The sequence below is a fragment of the Suricata suricatta genome, chromosome 9, assembly GCF_006229205.1.
Source record: "Suricata suricatta isolate VVHF042 chromosome 9, meerkat_22Aug2017_6uvM2_HiC, whole genome shotgun sequence".
Taxonomy (NCBI): Eukaryota; Metazoa; Chordata; class Mammalia; order Carnivora; family Herpestidae; genus Suricata; species Suricata suricatta.
Window position 1 is genome coordinate 115157826 of NC_043708.1, and position 16859 is coordinate 115174684.

Consider the following 16859-nt stretch of genomic DNA (forward strand, 5'->3'; position numbering starts at 1 on the left):
AAACCATATGATCCTGCCGATAGATGCAGAAAAAGCGTTTGACAAAATACAGCACCCTTTCTTAATAAAAACCCTTGAGAAAGTCGGAATAGAAGGAACTTACCTAAACATTATAAAAGCAGTTTATGAAAAGCCCACAGCTAATATCGTCCTCAATTGGGAAAAACTGAGAGCTTTCCCCCTGAGATCAGGAACACGACAGGGGTGTCCACTCTCACCACTGCTGTTTAACATAGTGCTGGAAGTCCTAGCATCAGCAATCAGACAACAAAAGGAAATAAAAGGCATTAGAATTGGCAAAGATGATGTCAAACTTTCACTTTTCACAGATGACATGATACTCTACATGGAAAACCCAATTGACTCCACTAGAAGCCCACTAGAACTGATCCATGAATCAGCAAAGTCACAGGGTACAAATTCAATGTACAAAAATTGGTTGCATTTTTATACACCAATAATGAAGCAACAGAAAGAGAAATCAAGAAACTGACCCCATTCATAATTGCACAAAAAACCCATAAAATACCTAAGAATAAACCTAACAAAAGATGTAAAAGACCTGTATGCTGAAAACTATAGAAATCTTCTGAAAGTAATTGAAGAAGACACAAAGAAATGGATAAACATTCCATGCCCATGGATCTGAAGAATAAACATTGTGAAAATGTCATTATTACCCAAAGCACTCTACACATTCAATGCGATCCCAATCAAAATAGCACCAACATTCCTCTCAAAGCTAAAACAAACTATCCTAAAATTCGTATGGAACCACAAAAAACCCCAAATAGCCAAAGTAACATTGAAGAAGAAAAGCCAAACAGGAGGCAGCACAATCTCAGATTTTACCCTCCATTACAAAGCTGTCATCATCAAGACAGTATGGAATTGGCACAAAAACAATGGGATATAATAGAGAGCCCCTAACTGGACCCACTAATGTATGGCCAATTAATCTTTGCCAAGGCAGGAAAAAGTATCCAAAGGAAAAAAGACAGCCTCTTTAACAGGTGGTGCTGGGAGAACTGGACAGCAACATGCAGAAGAATAAAACTAGACCACTTTCTTACACTATACACAAAAATAAACTCAAAATGGATGAAGGACCTGAATATGAGACAGGAAACCATCAAAACCCTCGAGGAGAAAGTAGGAAATAGCCTTTTTGTCCTCAACAGCAGCAATTTCCTAGTCGACACATCCCCAGAGGCAAGGGAATCAAGAACAAAAATGAACTATTGGGACCTCATCAAGATAAAAAAAAACTTTGCACTGCAAAGGAAACAGTAAAAAAAACTAATAGGCAGCTGTGAGAATGGGAAAAGATAGTTGTAAATGGCATATTGGATAAAGATTTTGGATATCCAAATCTACAAGGAACTCACCAAACTCCACACCTGAAAAAGAAAAAATCCAGTGAAGAAATGGGCAGAAGACCTGAATAGACACTTCTCCAAAGAGGACATCCATATGGCCAACAGGCACATGAAATGATGCTCAGCATCACTCATCATCAGGGAAATACAAATCAAAACCATACTGAGATACCACCTCACACCAGTCAGAGTGACTAAAATGAGCAAATCAAGACTACAGATGCTGGCAAGGATGTGGAGAAATGGGCACCCTCCTACACTGTGGGTGGGAATGTAAACTGGTGCAGCTGCTCTGGAAAACAGTGTGGCGGTTCCTCATAAAACTATCAGTAGAACTCCCCTATGACCCAGCAATAGTACTGCTGGGGATCTACCCAAGGGATACAGATGTGCTGATGCATAGGAGCACATGTACCCCAATGTTCATAGCGGCACTTTTAACAATAGCCAAATCATGGAAAGAACCTAAATGTCCATCAAGTGATGAATGGATCAAGATGTGTTATATATACACAATGTAGTACTACATAGCTTTGAGAAAGAATAAAATCTGGCCATTTGTAGCAAAGTGGATGGACCTCGAGGGTGTTATGCTAAGTGAAATAAGTCAGGCAGATAAAAACAGATACCATATGTTTTCACTAAAAGTCTAATAGGAGACACCTAACAAAGGACCAAGAGAAGAGGAAGGGGGAGGAAAGAAAATTAAGAAGAGGGTGGGAGGCAAATCACGAGAGACTCTTGAATACTGAAAACATACTGAGGGCTGAAGAGAGAGGAGGAAAGGGGATGGGAGTGATGGTCATGGAGGGGAGCACTTATGAGGAGGAGCACTCGGTGTTATATGTAAACCAACTTGGCAATAAACTATTAATAAAAATATATAAAAAATAAAAAAGCACAATTTACATTTTCTTCTCTAAGAAGATGAATCCAATTTTTTTCTATGTATTAAAATAGTCATCTTCACACTCCTCCCTGTCAATGCTGGGGATACCTGGAGTTATTTGGGGTGGTTGGAAGGGATGCAGTGTTTGATGAACATGGAAGACTTTACTTTTGCCCCAATTTTAATAGAGCATCTCAACTTTTTTTTATCAGGATTTCATATAAAATTGTATTTGATGAAAAGCTTCAACGTCTAAATTAAGTGAATAAAAACAAAGAAATAAATATCACTAACCTGAACTAAAATGATATAAAATGTCACTTAACCATGTTCAATGCAACATTGAAATCAACATTTTATGCATCATTTTGCCATAATAACAGAATACATAAATATGGTTTTTCATCAGGTGAAAAAGAAAAATAAAATCAGGATTCAACCTGAAAACATCTCTTACCTTAATGTCTTTAAATAGGCGTTCTGTTGTTCTTTTAGTCATAATTCCCACCTACTTTTTAAAATATTAAGAACATTGTCCACTATATTAGAAATTATTTATTTAGGGACACCTAGGCAACTGAATCTGTTGAGCACCCGACTTTGGCTCAGGTCATGATCCTGCAGCTTGTGGGTTCAAAGTCCCTGTCAGGCCTGTGTTGACAGCTCAGAGCCTGAAGCCTGCTTTGGATTTTGTGTCTCCTTCTCTCTCTGTCCCTCCCCAACTTGTGCTCTGTCTTTTTCTGTCTCTCAAAAATGAATAAAAATTTTAAAAATTTAAAAGAATTATCTTTAGATAATCCAGAAAAAAGCAAAAATGTTTAATTATTCTTGTATACAGTTTTCCAAATGGTATATTTTATTTTATTTATTTTTTTATTTAATATTTATTGTCAAATTGGTTTCCATAGAACACCCAGTGCTTCTCCCCACGTGTCCCCCACCATGACCATCACCCCCCTATCCTCCTTCTCCCTCCCCCTTCAGTCCACGGTTCATTTTCAGTATTCAGTAGTCTCTCATGATTTTGTCCCTCACTCTCCCCAGATCTCTTTCCCCCTTCCTCTCCCCATGGCCTTCTGTTAGGTTTCTCCTGTTAGACCTATGAGTGCAAACATATGGTATCTGTCCTTCTCTGCCTGACTTATTTCGCTTAGCATGACACTCTCGAGGTCCATCCACTTTGCTACAAATACAGAAGTGCTGATGCACAGGGGCACATGTACCCCAATGTTCATAGCAGCACTTTCTACAATAGCGAAATCATGGAAAGAGCCTAAATGTCCATCACCTGATGAATGGATAAAGAAGATGTGGTATATATATACAATGGAGTATTACATGGCAATGTGGAAGAATCAAATGGTATATTTTAATTTATTTTTTAAAGTTATTTATATACTTGAGAGAGAGAGAGAGAGAGAGAGAGAGAGAGAGAGAGAGAGAGAGAGAAAGAGAAAGCAGGAAAGTAGGAGAGGGACAGAAAGAGAGAAAAATAGAATCCCAAGCTGTCTCCACTCTGTCAGTGTGGAGCCCACTAAGGGGCTTGATCCCACAACAGTGAGATCATTACCTAAGCCAAAATTAAGAGTTGGCTATTTTACTGAATTAGCCTCCCAGGTGCCCCTGAAATGGTATAAAAGTTTTAATGTATTAACTAATTATGAAGTAACTTCTACAAGTCATGTAAATTGTCATGTATAGAAAGCATCACCTGCAGAACTCAATGTTCTACCTCATCAGCAAATAAGCTCCTACCGTCTATAACTTCCCAGATCCCTGACCAAGGATTTCTCAGCATCTGTGTGTCTGCCCTGTTCTTTGCTCTAAGTACTGTGTTTGCTGCTTTTACCACCTTGCTGGCAAAATAATTAGTAGTGCCTAGTTCATTTTCTAAAAGTATAATATAACTTTATACGTAAAAATTTAGGGGGCTCAGATGGAAAGTTAAAGATGACAAAAATCATAAGTCAAGAGGGAAATCTCAGTGGATTTGTTGGAGCTTTCCTTTCTAAGTTTTAAATTCCAGGAAAAAAAATAAGTAATTGATAGCATTAATTCATTGGGAGTTTTCATAGAAATTTCAAAGCATCAATGATTCAATATTTAGATTCAATAAGTGATTGAATTTAACAAGGACAAACTAATCATTGTATTATAATAAGGATATAGTAATTTATCACAAAACAATTAGCTGAAAGTCCAAGCATATAAATTAGTATTACTTTGTAATGTTAAGAAATCTTAGATAATTGCTAGGAATGCTTGGGGAAATTTAACTTGATATAAAGGAAATTTATGAATGACTAAAAATTGCCAGTTAGTTATAAAGATATATGAGGAAACATTTTAAGATAACCTGTAGAAACAAATATATTCATACAGGTGGAGAAAATGTTCAACTTGGGCAAAAGTTTTATTAAGAAAAGATATGATTTCTGAAGAGCCTTATTACATTTTAATAGATATTTATTACTTAAACAAATGCCCTGAGTTCTGTATTTGAACAATAAATATATAAAATATATAGCCTATAAAATTCAAGCACATCTTTTCATTTAAAAATATGAATATATTTAGCTGTAGAAGGCTAGAAAAATATAAAGGTGGCCTTAAACTGTATATAGTACTTTTATTTCTGAAAAGTTTATGTTCTTTTAGAAAAGCCACTATTTTACAAATATCCTCCTAAATTCTTATTTTTATTAGTTTGTTTGACTATTAGGATACTAACAATCATGATAAATTCAGAAGCCTTTGAAGCAATCCTAACCTATCCAAGTTAGTTTAGCACAGTAATGATGCTGACTATTCTTTGAGACTTCAGATGAATTAACCCATATTTGTTGAACACCTAACTATAGAAATTTTACTTGGTTCTCTTATAGATAACAAACTCTTTAAGTGATTAAAATATTCAAAAATTCCCAACTCTTTTACAAACAAGAAAGAGAAGGGGTACATACATAGCATAAAGACATATTATTTAGTTCTATTACATGTCATACACAAAGGTTGGGGCTTTAATCTATGTTTATTTTCATCTCATTATCCTCATATTACAGATTAGGGAAGAAGGAAATGGTAAAATAATTCCCATCCAGATTCTGTAAATTTACAAATATAATTTCAGGTCTTTCCATGTTGTTTACCTAATGTGAAATAAATATAAATATGGTGATGAATGCTATTCTCTAAGGTCTTCCTCAGGCAATCCTGAGCAGGAAGAAGGGGCTTGAAGCTTCTTTGCTCCTCCTGCCAATGGGTATTTTGAGGATCCATGTTAAAGAATACCGTCTCTCCCAGCTTTAATTAATTTAAAGATGCTAAGCAAATGTAATTTTTGTCACTGTTTCCTCATGAAGCATAAATTCTTCATTTTCTAAGGTCTCATCACATATCTAATAAGAAAAAAGTGGCAAATCCACCACTCATGATGTCTATTAGGCCTGAAGCCCTAGGATGATTGTATCATAATATGTCCAAGACAGATGACCAGGTGTTTCACCTCTTAGGTGCAAAATTGATGATGCAGGGTCTGAGTTAACTTTTTTCCTACCTTTTTCACCCTTCCTTCCCCCAGATATAATACCAAAGTTTCAGTATTTACCATTAACATTCTATGCACAACAGGTATAAATAAAAATTAAATACACACAGACCCACATAATTCATTTACTCCTCAAAGAGATCCTCAATCTTAGATGCATTGTTAGTCTCCCTTTATAGAAGAAGAGGTAACCCGCTGGACTGCAAATTAGTTGACAGGACAATGGCATCTGTCTTGGTCTTTTCAAGCTGTTGTTACAAAATTCCACAGACAGAGTGGCCAATAAACAAAATAAATTTATTTTTTTCAGTTCTGAAGCCTGCAAATCTCAGATCAGAGTACCAGCCTGGTTACATTCCGATGAGGGCCTTCTTCCTGGCTTGCAGAGAGCTGCCTTCTCCTTGTATCCTCACATGGTTTTTATCAGCATGTGTATGTGGAGGGAGGGAGCTCTCTATCTCCTGTAAGGCCACCATCCTATCAGATTACAACTTCCCTTTTTATCACCTTATTTAAATCTAACTACTCCTAATGGCCTTATCTCCAAACACAGTCAGTGGTAGGTTAGGGCTTCAACACAGGAAATTTGGAAGGGGCACAATTCATTCAACAGCAGACCTCCTCCTCTGGTAACATAAAAACATCACTTAGACATCAAGTAGTCCTCAGATGGACTGACTTCATTTATAGAGCTCTGAATACATTGGGGACCTCACTGCAATTTTGCAAAAAAAAAATAATAATATTTTTTTCTGAAATGCTTGCATGCATGCTGGATGTGTCCTACATACAAGTTTCCTGAGTCTCTGCCATGGTTTTGTATAAAAAGTGCTGCAATGCCATTCTTCAGGTGACCAAATAATCATGGCTGAGAGCTGAGAAGGAGTTGTGTTCATTTGAGTGTAACTGCTTTATGCTCAGTCCTGCAGTTAAGAAGTTGTCATTGTTACTGTCAGCATTGCCACCATTTACTTCCCACTTATTTCATAGATTCAATTTCATCTGAATGTATCAGTAATTTTCATGAATTATGTCAGTTTATATCTCTTTCTAATAACCTAGAAAGATCATTCAATTGAGCAATCATCCAATCTAACAAGTATTTGCTAAGTACCTTTGACATGCTTAAAGCTAGTTGTGCTAAAATCTGTTAGATAAATAACAAAGGTACTTGATCCATTGTCAGCTTTCACTGGATTTATAATTTTAGTGGGAAGACATGATAGAAAACCCAAAAATAACAAATACCCTTTGTAGCAATCACTAATAAGGAGAGAGGGGTAGGCCTGTTTGGGAACAAAACAGGGTAGGGATTAATTGCCATCCTCTGCAGGTCCCAGCAGATTCCAGAAACAATGAGTTAAGGAATCATGAACTGTAGCCATTAATGTCTTACAAAGTTTTGAAATGATCATTTGATTTTAAAATGATTTTTCTATCTTATGTTATGAATGTAATACTTCTTAAAGTTTATTTATTTCTTTTGAGAGATAAAGAAGGAGAGAGAGAGAATCTCAAGCAGGCTCCATGTTGACAGCACAGAGCCTGATGCAGGGCTCAAACTCCTGAACCATGAGATCATGACCTGACCTGAAATCAAGAGTTGGATGCTTAACCAACAAGCCACCTAGGCACCCTTGAATGTGATATTTAATGAAATAGGTGATAGTATTGTATACATTTCCAAAGGAATATTTCAGTTTGAACAAATCAAGTGAATTGGTTGATCTTCACCAAAGAAATAAGTTGGTACAGTCATAGGATTCAATGATTTTATAAGAGGTTTTTAGTTAGTTTACATTTAATATGGTGTGACTAGGAAATCACTGACCAGCTCCCAGGGAGACATGAAGGTAGGTAATTACAATGTCAAATTCACAGCATGTAGAAATAATAGAACAATGGTAAATCTTAGAGGGCTACCTGGACACTAGTGTGAACTGGTAATAGGCTATGAAGGAGTTCAGTTTCTTGGGTTGTTTTAGTAAAAAATAAAATAAACTATAAAATTTATACCAAAAATTCCAACAACCTAAAACATTAATTCCTTGCAATTCTGTTTTAAATTTGAGCTAGGACCAGGGGGATATCCCATCTTTTGTAATGCAAAATCTCAGCCTCTGAGCTCAATCTTTTCTTAAATTTCTCCTTCTCACAATGACCTTTTACATCCCTTGTTTCTTATCCACCATTTTCCTGCCAATAGAAGTAATTTGCCAACAGCTAGAGTCCTAATTCCTGACTTCAGTGTTTCTCTGAAAAAAAAAACCAAAACAAAACAAAACTACATCTTCAAAGCATTAAGGAAGAGCACAGGAAGAGATGAAGGCAGATTAATGGCTTTTGAACTAATCCTAATTGTTTGCTGCTAAACATTCTGTTTATCTTTTCACATCAAGAGAAGAGGTGGCTAATTGTATTATTGTCAAATATGAGAATGTTCCTAATGCTATCAAAACCTTTTGTTCAAGGGGCACCTGGGTGGCTCAGTCTCTTAAGTGTCTGGGTTTGGCCCAGTTCATGATCTCAAGGTTCATGAGTTTGAGCCCCACGTTGGGCTCTGTGTTGACAGCTCGGATCCTGGAGACTGCTTCAGATTCTGTCTCCCTCTCTCTCTGCCCTTCCTCCACTTGCACTCTGTCTCTCTCTCTCTATCTTTCACTCAAAGATAAATAAACATTAAAAGAATTTCAAACTCTATGTTCAAGAGAATGGGAGAGGACATGTCCAAAATAGAAACTCCCCCTGCAGGTCAAAATGAGCACCCTGAAATACATACAAAATGAGATCACCTTCTCAGATGTTATTACCTTTGGGTAGTTCACATCTGGTGAGCTTCACATAGTTTCAGAAGTCAAATACACAGTAGTTGGGGAGGATAGAAAGAGGGCTGAGTAAAGGATTAATGGTCCCTTGCATGAAAGGTTTTCTTGGACTAGTTTGTTAGCACTGGATACCGAATTTCTTTTTCAGTAAGAATCTTAAATACCTTTAATCAAACGTCTGCCCAAGGTATCCTATCCTTTTTAAAAAGTAAGAGGTAATAAAATAGAATTTTAAAATAAAATAAAGTGAAAAATAAATAAGCCATCTACATGGACCCTCTTCCTTACTTTTATTCACTTACTGTTCTGCAGGGTGGTAGGAATCACCAGCCCACACCTGATTTCCCCCCTAGAGTTCAGAAATATATGTCCCAAGTGTATCCATGACAGGAATAATTCTCAAAATTGGATAAGCAGGACTATACCCTGCACTTTTTTTTTTTTTTTACTATATCTCCAATCTCCTAAAATCCTGTGTTTCTGTTTGCATGTGATTCACATTGAGAGAACATCAACTCTACTTCTTACATGCTTCTCCTCCACCTTCCTCCTTTCTAAACCTTTAGTACACTTTTTCAAGGAGTTTATGGACTCTTCTTGTGAGAATAATACAAACATAAGACATCTTAGGTTAGTACCGGTGACAAAGACTCTCCTTGACCAAACTTTATCCATACTCCTGAGCTCTCTTCTCAACTAAACCTTGACCTTGGCCTTCTGTATGTGTCCTATCCTTGCTAGGACTGCCAACAATAGTTTTAGGAATAACTCTGCCAAGTCATTTTAGCTGGAATCCCCCCACCTTTCCTATCTGATCTCCTTTGATACCTGATCAAGCTCCTTATCCTCACCTGTAATGTAGAAATTCTCACGTGCCATCAGCAAGAATCCTGTTAGGTCGACTGATTGAGAATCCCTCTATCCTTGATACCTAACCATTTCCTGTTAGTAATTTTCCTTCCACTGAACCCTTCACTCTCCACATTGGCTATAAATCCCCATTTGTCCCTGATTTGGATTTGTGTTCAGTTTCTCTCCCTCTTTGCAATAGTCTTGCTATTTTTAACAAATGGCTGGTGAGTAATTTCTCTTTAACACATCACAGATTGATTTTTCATACTACAAAATTGTTGCACTCCAGAATGGTTTCCAACTTAGGTTACCCACTTTTCATGAATTGGGGACTTGGGCCAACTGGGGATAGGGTGGAATGAGAGTATTTGAAGGGGGCTCTGAGCCCCCTTATTCCTGCTCTTTCTTATATTATGCTTTTCTGCTGTCGATTTTGAGGGAAAAAAAAGGCAAAAATACTGAAAATTGCTTCATAAGTTAAGTGATTTCTATACTTACTGGTGGATTACGAGAAATGTCTGGAGTATAAATTTATGCTGTCAATTTTTTTCACTGTTAAAATTAATTAAGGGTAATATATCTTTATGAGAGAAATAAAATAATCCAAATACAAAGCAAAACATTCATCCTTCTCCCTGGAGTCCTGTACCCAACTCCTCAAGGTTCTCAGGCATACTAACCTGTGGTATCCTTTCTCATGGATTTCTCAATCTGTCCTATGTCATCATGCGATTTTTACCAGGGTTTTTAATGGCTTCATATCATATACATGACTCTAGAATTCACTTTCTTTTCCATTTTAAATTATGAATACACTATGCACTCAAATGAATACATAATATTAATTGAGTATAGCTGTTCTATATCATGCAAACCCTCTTATATCTACTTCCCAGGATAAAAAGTAGAATGCTATAGGGCCAGGGCACCTGGGTGTCTCAGTTGATTGTCTGACTCTTGATTTTGGCTCAGGTCATGATCTCACAGTTCATGAGTTCAAGTCCCATATCTGGCTTTCACTAACAGTTCAGAGACTGCTTGGGATTCTCTCTCTCTCTCTCTCTCTCTCTGTGCCCCTCCTGTACATTCTCTGTCTCAATATAAATAAACTTAAGGAAAAAAAAAAAAAGAATACTATAGGGCCACCAAGCCCTTGTGTGTCCAGCCCTCTCCTCTGAAAGCATTTAGTACTTTAGTACTGTGGGCTTACTGTTTGTCAATGCAGTTCTAAATAACAAAATTTAGTCTTGTATGTTTTATTTAGCAATCCTCAGTCACTTGTGAGGTTGAGCATCTTTCAGATCTTTATTGATTATTTACATTTAATTTCTGTGTAATACCTGTGAAAGTGCTTTGCCCAACTTTCTCATGGGTTCTTTTGCCCTCTTCTGTTCTATAGGAATCCAATGTGTATTATTATTTTGTTTGTTTAAGTCTGTATCATTTGGTCATTTCATCCATCAACCCCTACTTTTAGCAACTACCAATATTTTCTTTGTTTCTATGAATTTTTGTGAGTTTTTTTACCTTACATGCATAAGTGAGATCATATAGTATTTTTTACTCTGTCTGACTTATATCTCTGCATAATACCTTCAAGTCTCATCCATCCATCTTATCACAAATGATGAGATTTTTTTCTTTTTTTAATGATAAATAACATTTCATTATATCTCTATCTCTATATCTATATATATGACAAAGTTTAGTGTCTATCTATATGTATCTATCTATATCTATACCATCTATATCTATACCTATTTCTTTCTACCTTTCTATCGTCTATCTATCTATCTATCTATCTATCTATCTATCTATCTATCTAAATTTTCTTTATCCATTCCACAATCAAAACCACAATGAGATACCAATTCACACCCGTTGAAATGGCTATACTTTTTTTTTTTAATAAAGTGGAAAATGACAGGTGTTGATCATGATGTGGAGAAGTTGGAATCTTTATACATTGGCTAAGGGGAATGTAAAACAGTGCAGCCTAGTAGGAAACAGGCACTTACTTAATAGGTTAAACAGAGTTGTGATATTGCAAAGCAATCCTCTTCAAGATATATACCCAAAAGAACTGAAACAGATACTCAACAAAATATTTGTTCACAAATATTCAGAGTAATATGCTTTAGGATAGTCAAAAAGTGAAAAAAGTCCTAATGCCCATCAATGGATGAATAGATACACATGTGGCATTTTCATACAATGGAATATTATTCAGTTTACAAAGGAATTAACTACTTCTAACTTATTAGCACAAAATATCTTTCCATTTATTTATGTCCTCTTAATTTTCTTTCATCAATGTCTTATGGTTTTTGGTGTACAGGTATTTTACCTTTGGCTAAATTTATGCATAGGTATTTTATTCATTTTGATGCAATTGTAAATGGAATTGTGTTCTTAATTTCTATTTCTGATAATTTGTTATTAGTGTACAGAAAGGCAACAGACTTTTATACATTGTCTTTGTATCCTGCAAACTTAAAAAAGAAGTCTAAGTTAGGGTTTTCTCTCTATATAATACCATGCCAGATGCATGATAATTTTACTTCTTCCTTTCTTACCTAATGCTGATTATGTCATTTTTTTTTTTTTTCTGCCTGATGCTCTGGATAGGGCTTCCAATACTATGCTGAATAAAGGTGTTGAGAGTGGACAACCTTGTCTTATTCCTAATCTTAGAGGAAACTTTTCACCATTTTAGCCTTATTAAGTATGGCATTAGCTGTGGGTTGTTCATATATGAACTTTATTATATTGAGGTATATTCCCCCTATACCCACCTTGTTGAGAACTTTTATCATTAGTGGATGTTGAATGTTGCCAATTTTTTTTGCATACATTGAGATGATTATATGATTTTTTATCCTTCATTTTATTAATATAGTTCATCACATTGCTTGATTTATGGATACTGAATGATACTTGCATCACTGGAATACATCCACTTAATGATTGTATGTGATCTTTTTTAATGTATTATTGAATTTGGTTTGCTAATATTTCACTGAGGATTTTTGGATCTATGTTCATAGAGACTATAGACCTGTCATCTTCTTGTGATGTGCTTACCTTGTTTTGGCATCAGGGCAATGCTGACCTCAACTTTGGAGTTTCCCCTAATCCTCTATTTTTTTGAAATAGTTTGATAAGGAATGGTATTAACTCTTCATTAAATGCTTGGTGGAATTCACAATTGAAGCCATCTGGCCTTAAACATGTTTGTTGGTGGTGAGTTTTTGTATATTCTTGGTATTAGTCCTTTTGGATTGCTGTGTTATAAAACAGAAATTCTTAATCTTAATACATGTAATTTTGATAATCAAGTATTTTACTGTTAGTCCTCTCCGTATCTTAACTGAGAAATAATGCCCAAGAATTCCATAAGTTATTTAGATACTCTCTTTTATTTTATTCTGAAAGATTTTAATTTGTTTTCAGGTTTGCATATTTTAGCATAAGGTCTTTCTTATATGGCATGAAGTAGGGATTCAGTTCCATTTATATAAATTAGTGTACATATATGGATGTATATTCACATAAATTTTAGTAAATAATGGGTAGATAGATATATAAATATATCTGGTAAAATTTATATGTACATAGGCATAGATGGACTTGTATTATATATACCAATTAATTTTCCTTGTTTTATATATTTATGTACATATATTTCTTTAACTTTATTTTTTTATTTATATCCAAGTTAGTTAGCATACAGTGAAACAACGATTTCAGGAGTAGATTCCTTAATGCTCCTTACCCATTTTGCCCATCCTCCCTCCCACAATCGCTCCAGTAACCCTCTGTTGTTCTCCATATTTAAGAGTCTCTTATGTTTTGTCCCCCTCCCTGCTTTTATGTTATTTTTGAGTCCCTTATGTTCATCTGTTTTGTATCTTAAAGTCTTCATATGAGTGGAGTCATACGATATTTGTCTTTCTCTGACTAATTTCACTTATCATAAAACCCTCTAGTTCCAATGGCATAGTTGCAATTGGCAAGATTTCATTCTTTTTGATTGCCAAGTAACACTCCACTATATATTTATATATGCCACATCTTCTTTAACTATTCAGTCATTGATGGACATTTGGGCTCTTTCCATACTTTGGCTACTGTTGATAGTGCTATTATAAACATTGGGGTGTATATGCCCCTTCGAAACATCACACCTGTGTCCTGTAGATAAATATCTAGTAGTGCAATGGTGGGTCTTAAGGTAGTTGTTTTTGTTTTTGTTTTTGTTTTTGTTTTGTTTCTTTTTTTCAGAAAACTCCATACTGTTTTCCAGAGTGGCTGCACCAGTTTGCATTCCCACCAACAGTGCAAAAGAGATCCCATTTCTCCATATCCTTACCAACATTTGTTGTTGCCTGACTTATTAATGTTAGCCATTCTGACTGGTGTGAGATGGTATCTCATTGTGGTTTTGATGTGTATTTCTCTGATGGTGAGTGATTTTGAGCATTTTTTCATGTTTCAGTTGGCCATCTGAAGATCTTCTTTGGAGAAGTGTCTATTCATGTCCTTTGCCCATTTCTTCGCTGGATTATTTTTTTGGGTGCTTGGTGTGATAAGTTCTTTATAGATGTCAGATACTAACCTTTATCTCTTATGTCCTTTGCAAGTATGTTTTCCCATTCCATCTGTTGCCTTTTAGTTATACTGATTGTTTCCTTTGCTTTGCAAAAGGTTTTATTTTGATGAGGTCCCAATAGTTCATATTTGCTTTTGGTTCTCTCACATTCAGAGATGTGTTGAGTAAGAAGTTGCTGTGGCCAAGGTCAAAGAAGATTTTGCCTGATTTCTCTTCAAAGATTTTGATGGCTTTGTGTCTTATGTTTAGGTTTTTCAATTATTTTGAGTTTATTTTTGTATATGGTGTAAGAAAATGGTCCAGGTTAATTTTTAGGCATGTTGCTGTCCAGTTTTCCCAGCACCACTTGCTAAAGAGACTGTCTTTATTCCATGGGATATTTCTTCCTGCTTTGTCAAAGATTTGTGGGTTTGTGGGTTTTGTGGCATTTGTGGGTCTGTTTCTGGGTCTCTATTCTGTTACATTAATCTGAGTGTCTGTTTTTATGCCAGTACCATACTGTCTTGATGATTACAACTTTGTGATATAGCTTGAAGTCTGAGATTGTGATGCCTCCAGCTTTGGTTTTCTGTTTTCAAGATTGCTTTAGCTATTGGGGCTTTTTCTGGTTCCATACAAATTTTAGGATTGTTTGTTCTAGCTCTGTGAAGAATGATGGTATTATTTTGATAGGTATTGCATTGAATATGTAGATTGCTTTGGGTAGTATTGACATTTCAACGATATTTTTTCTTCCTATTCAGGAGCATAGTATATTTTTTTCAATTTTGTGTCTTCTTCAATGTCTTTAGTAAGCTTTCTATAGATTTCAGTGTATAGATTTTTCACTTTTTGGTTAGATTTATTCCTAGGTATTTTATGGTTTTTGGTGCAATTATAAATGCGATCAGTTCCTTGATTTCTCATTCTGCTGCTTCATTATTGGTGTAAAATAAATCAACCATTTGTAAAGTGATTTTATATCCTGTGACTTTGCTGAATTCAAGGATCGGCTCTAGCAGTTTTTTTTTTTTGTTTGGAATCTTTTGGGTTTTCCGTATAGAGTATCATGTCATCTGTGAAGAGTGAAAGTTTGAACTCCTCCTGGCCAATCTGGACGCCTTTTATTTCTTTGTTGTCTGATTGCTGAGGCTAAGTCTTCCAATACTATGTTGAAGAACAGTGGCAAGAGTGGCCATCCCTGTCTTGTTCCTGACCTTAGGGGGAAAACTCTCAGTTTTTTTTCTGAATGGGGATGATTTTAGCAGTGAGTCTTTCATATATGGCTTTTATGATCTCGAGATGCTGGGAACCGCACCGGCCTTGCTGGATGACACGGTCACAGTAAGGAAATGGTAGGCGTAGCATGGCTCCTGCCACAGGGGCAGAAGCTAGCATCTCCTTCTGTTAACTCATTGCTCTTATAAAATTAAGCCTGTTGCTATTGATTAGACCTCACAATGTTCATATGCAAAGGCCAGCTGGTCTAGGGGCGCGTATGGCGCTTACACCTTCAACATCAAAGAACAAGGTTGACAAAAGGTTTACTTACTAACCATCTCGAATGTATTCTTCCTCTTGTGAGCCAAATAGAATGCCTCCTAGCCCTGTCTTTGACTGAATTTTAGCATCATTGTTATAAAATGTGTTTGCTCTCTGCTTCTCACTGAAAACATCCTGCTATCTTCTTAGTTGTAAGATTTACTACTGGTTCAAACAAATGTGTATATTAACTGCTTTTCACTGAGAATATCCTGTTATCCTATGATGTGTAAGTTACCTCATTGTAATTAGAATAGTTTCGAAGAAATACCTCTGTAAAACCTGTTTCTGCACCCTTTTCAAAGCATCTTTATCACTGAGAATTATTTGTAAAAGTTCCACCTTTTGATGTCATAAGTTTTTAAATAAAGGCCCAAGACCTGGCTAGGGAGGAGATACCGGAGTTAAGGGGGAGTTAGATGGAGATATAAGAAGATGCAGGAGGAGTTAGATGGAGATATAAGAAGATATAGGATACAGCAGAGACAGGAGATGGAATAAGAATGTCGGGCTGGGCCAATTAAGAAACTGCGCCGCGTGAGTGTCTCTTCCTTGCTTCTCGTCTGCCACTACCCCTTCAGGGAGCCCTGGTCCCGCTGGAGCGGGCCTCCGTCATTGAGACATTATCCTTCTTTTTTTTTTTAATATTTTTTAAATATTTTATTTATTTTTAATACAGAGAGAGACAGAGCATGAGAGGGGGAGGGGCAGAGAGAGAAGGAGGCACAGAACTGGAAGCAGGCTCCAGGCTCTGAGCTAGCTGTTAGCACAGAGCCTGACGTGGGGCTCGAACCCACGAACGTGAGATCTGACCTGAGCTGAAGTCGGAGGCTTAACCGACTGAGCCACCCAGGCGCCCCGAGACATTATCCTTCTATCCTTACATTCGTGAGGGTTTTTATCAAGAAAGTATGATGTATTTTGTCAAATGCCTTCTCTGCATCTATTGAGAGTATTATATGGTGCTTGCCCTTTCTTTTATAGATGTGATGAATCACAATGATTGTTCTGTGGATATTGAATCGGCCCTGCATCCCAGGTATAAATCCCACTTGGTTGTGGTGAACAGTATTTTTAATATATTGTTGGATCTGGTTGGCTAGTATTTTGTTGAGAATTTTTGCATGTTCATCGGGAAAATTGGTCTATGTTCTCATTTTTAGTGGGTCTTTGTCTAGTTTTGGAATCAAGGTGATGTTGGTTTCCTAGAAAGAGTTTGGGAGTTTTCCTCCCA

At 36.2% G+C, this 16859-nt stretch overlaps 1 protein-coding gene across 1 annotated transcript in view; it reads right to left on the minus strand.

Annotated features, from left to right (window-relative positions):
* GABRG3 (gamma-aminobutyric acid type A receptor gamma3 subunit) overlaps nucleotides 1–16859 on the minus strand; it is a 666709-nt gene that overhangs the window by 405658 nt on the left and 244192 nt on the right. The gene's annotated exons all lie outside the window — the stretch shown is intronic.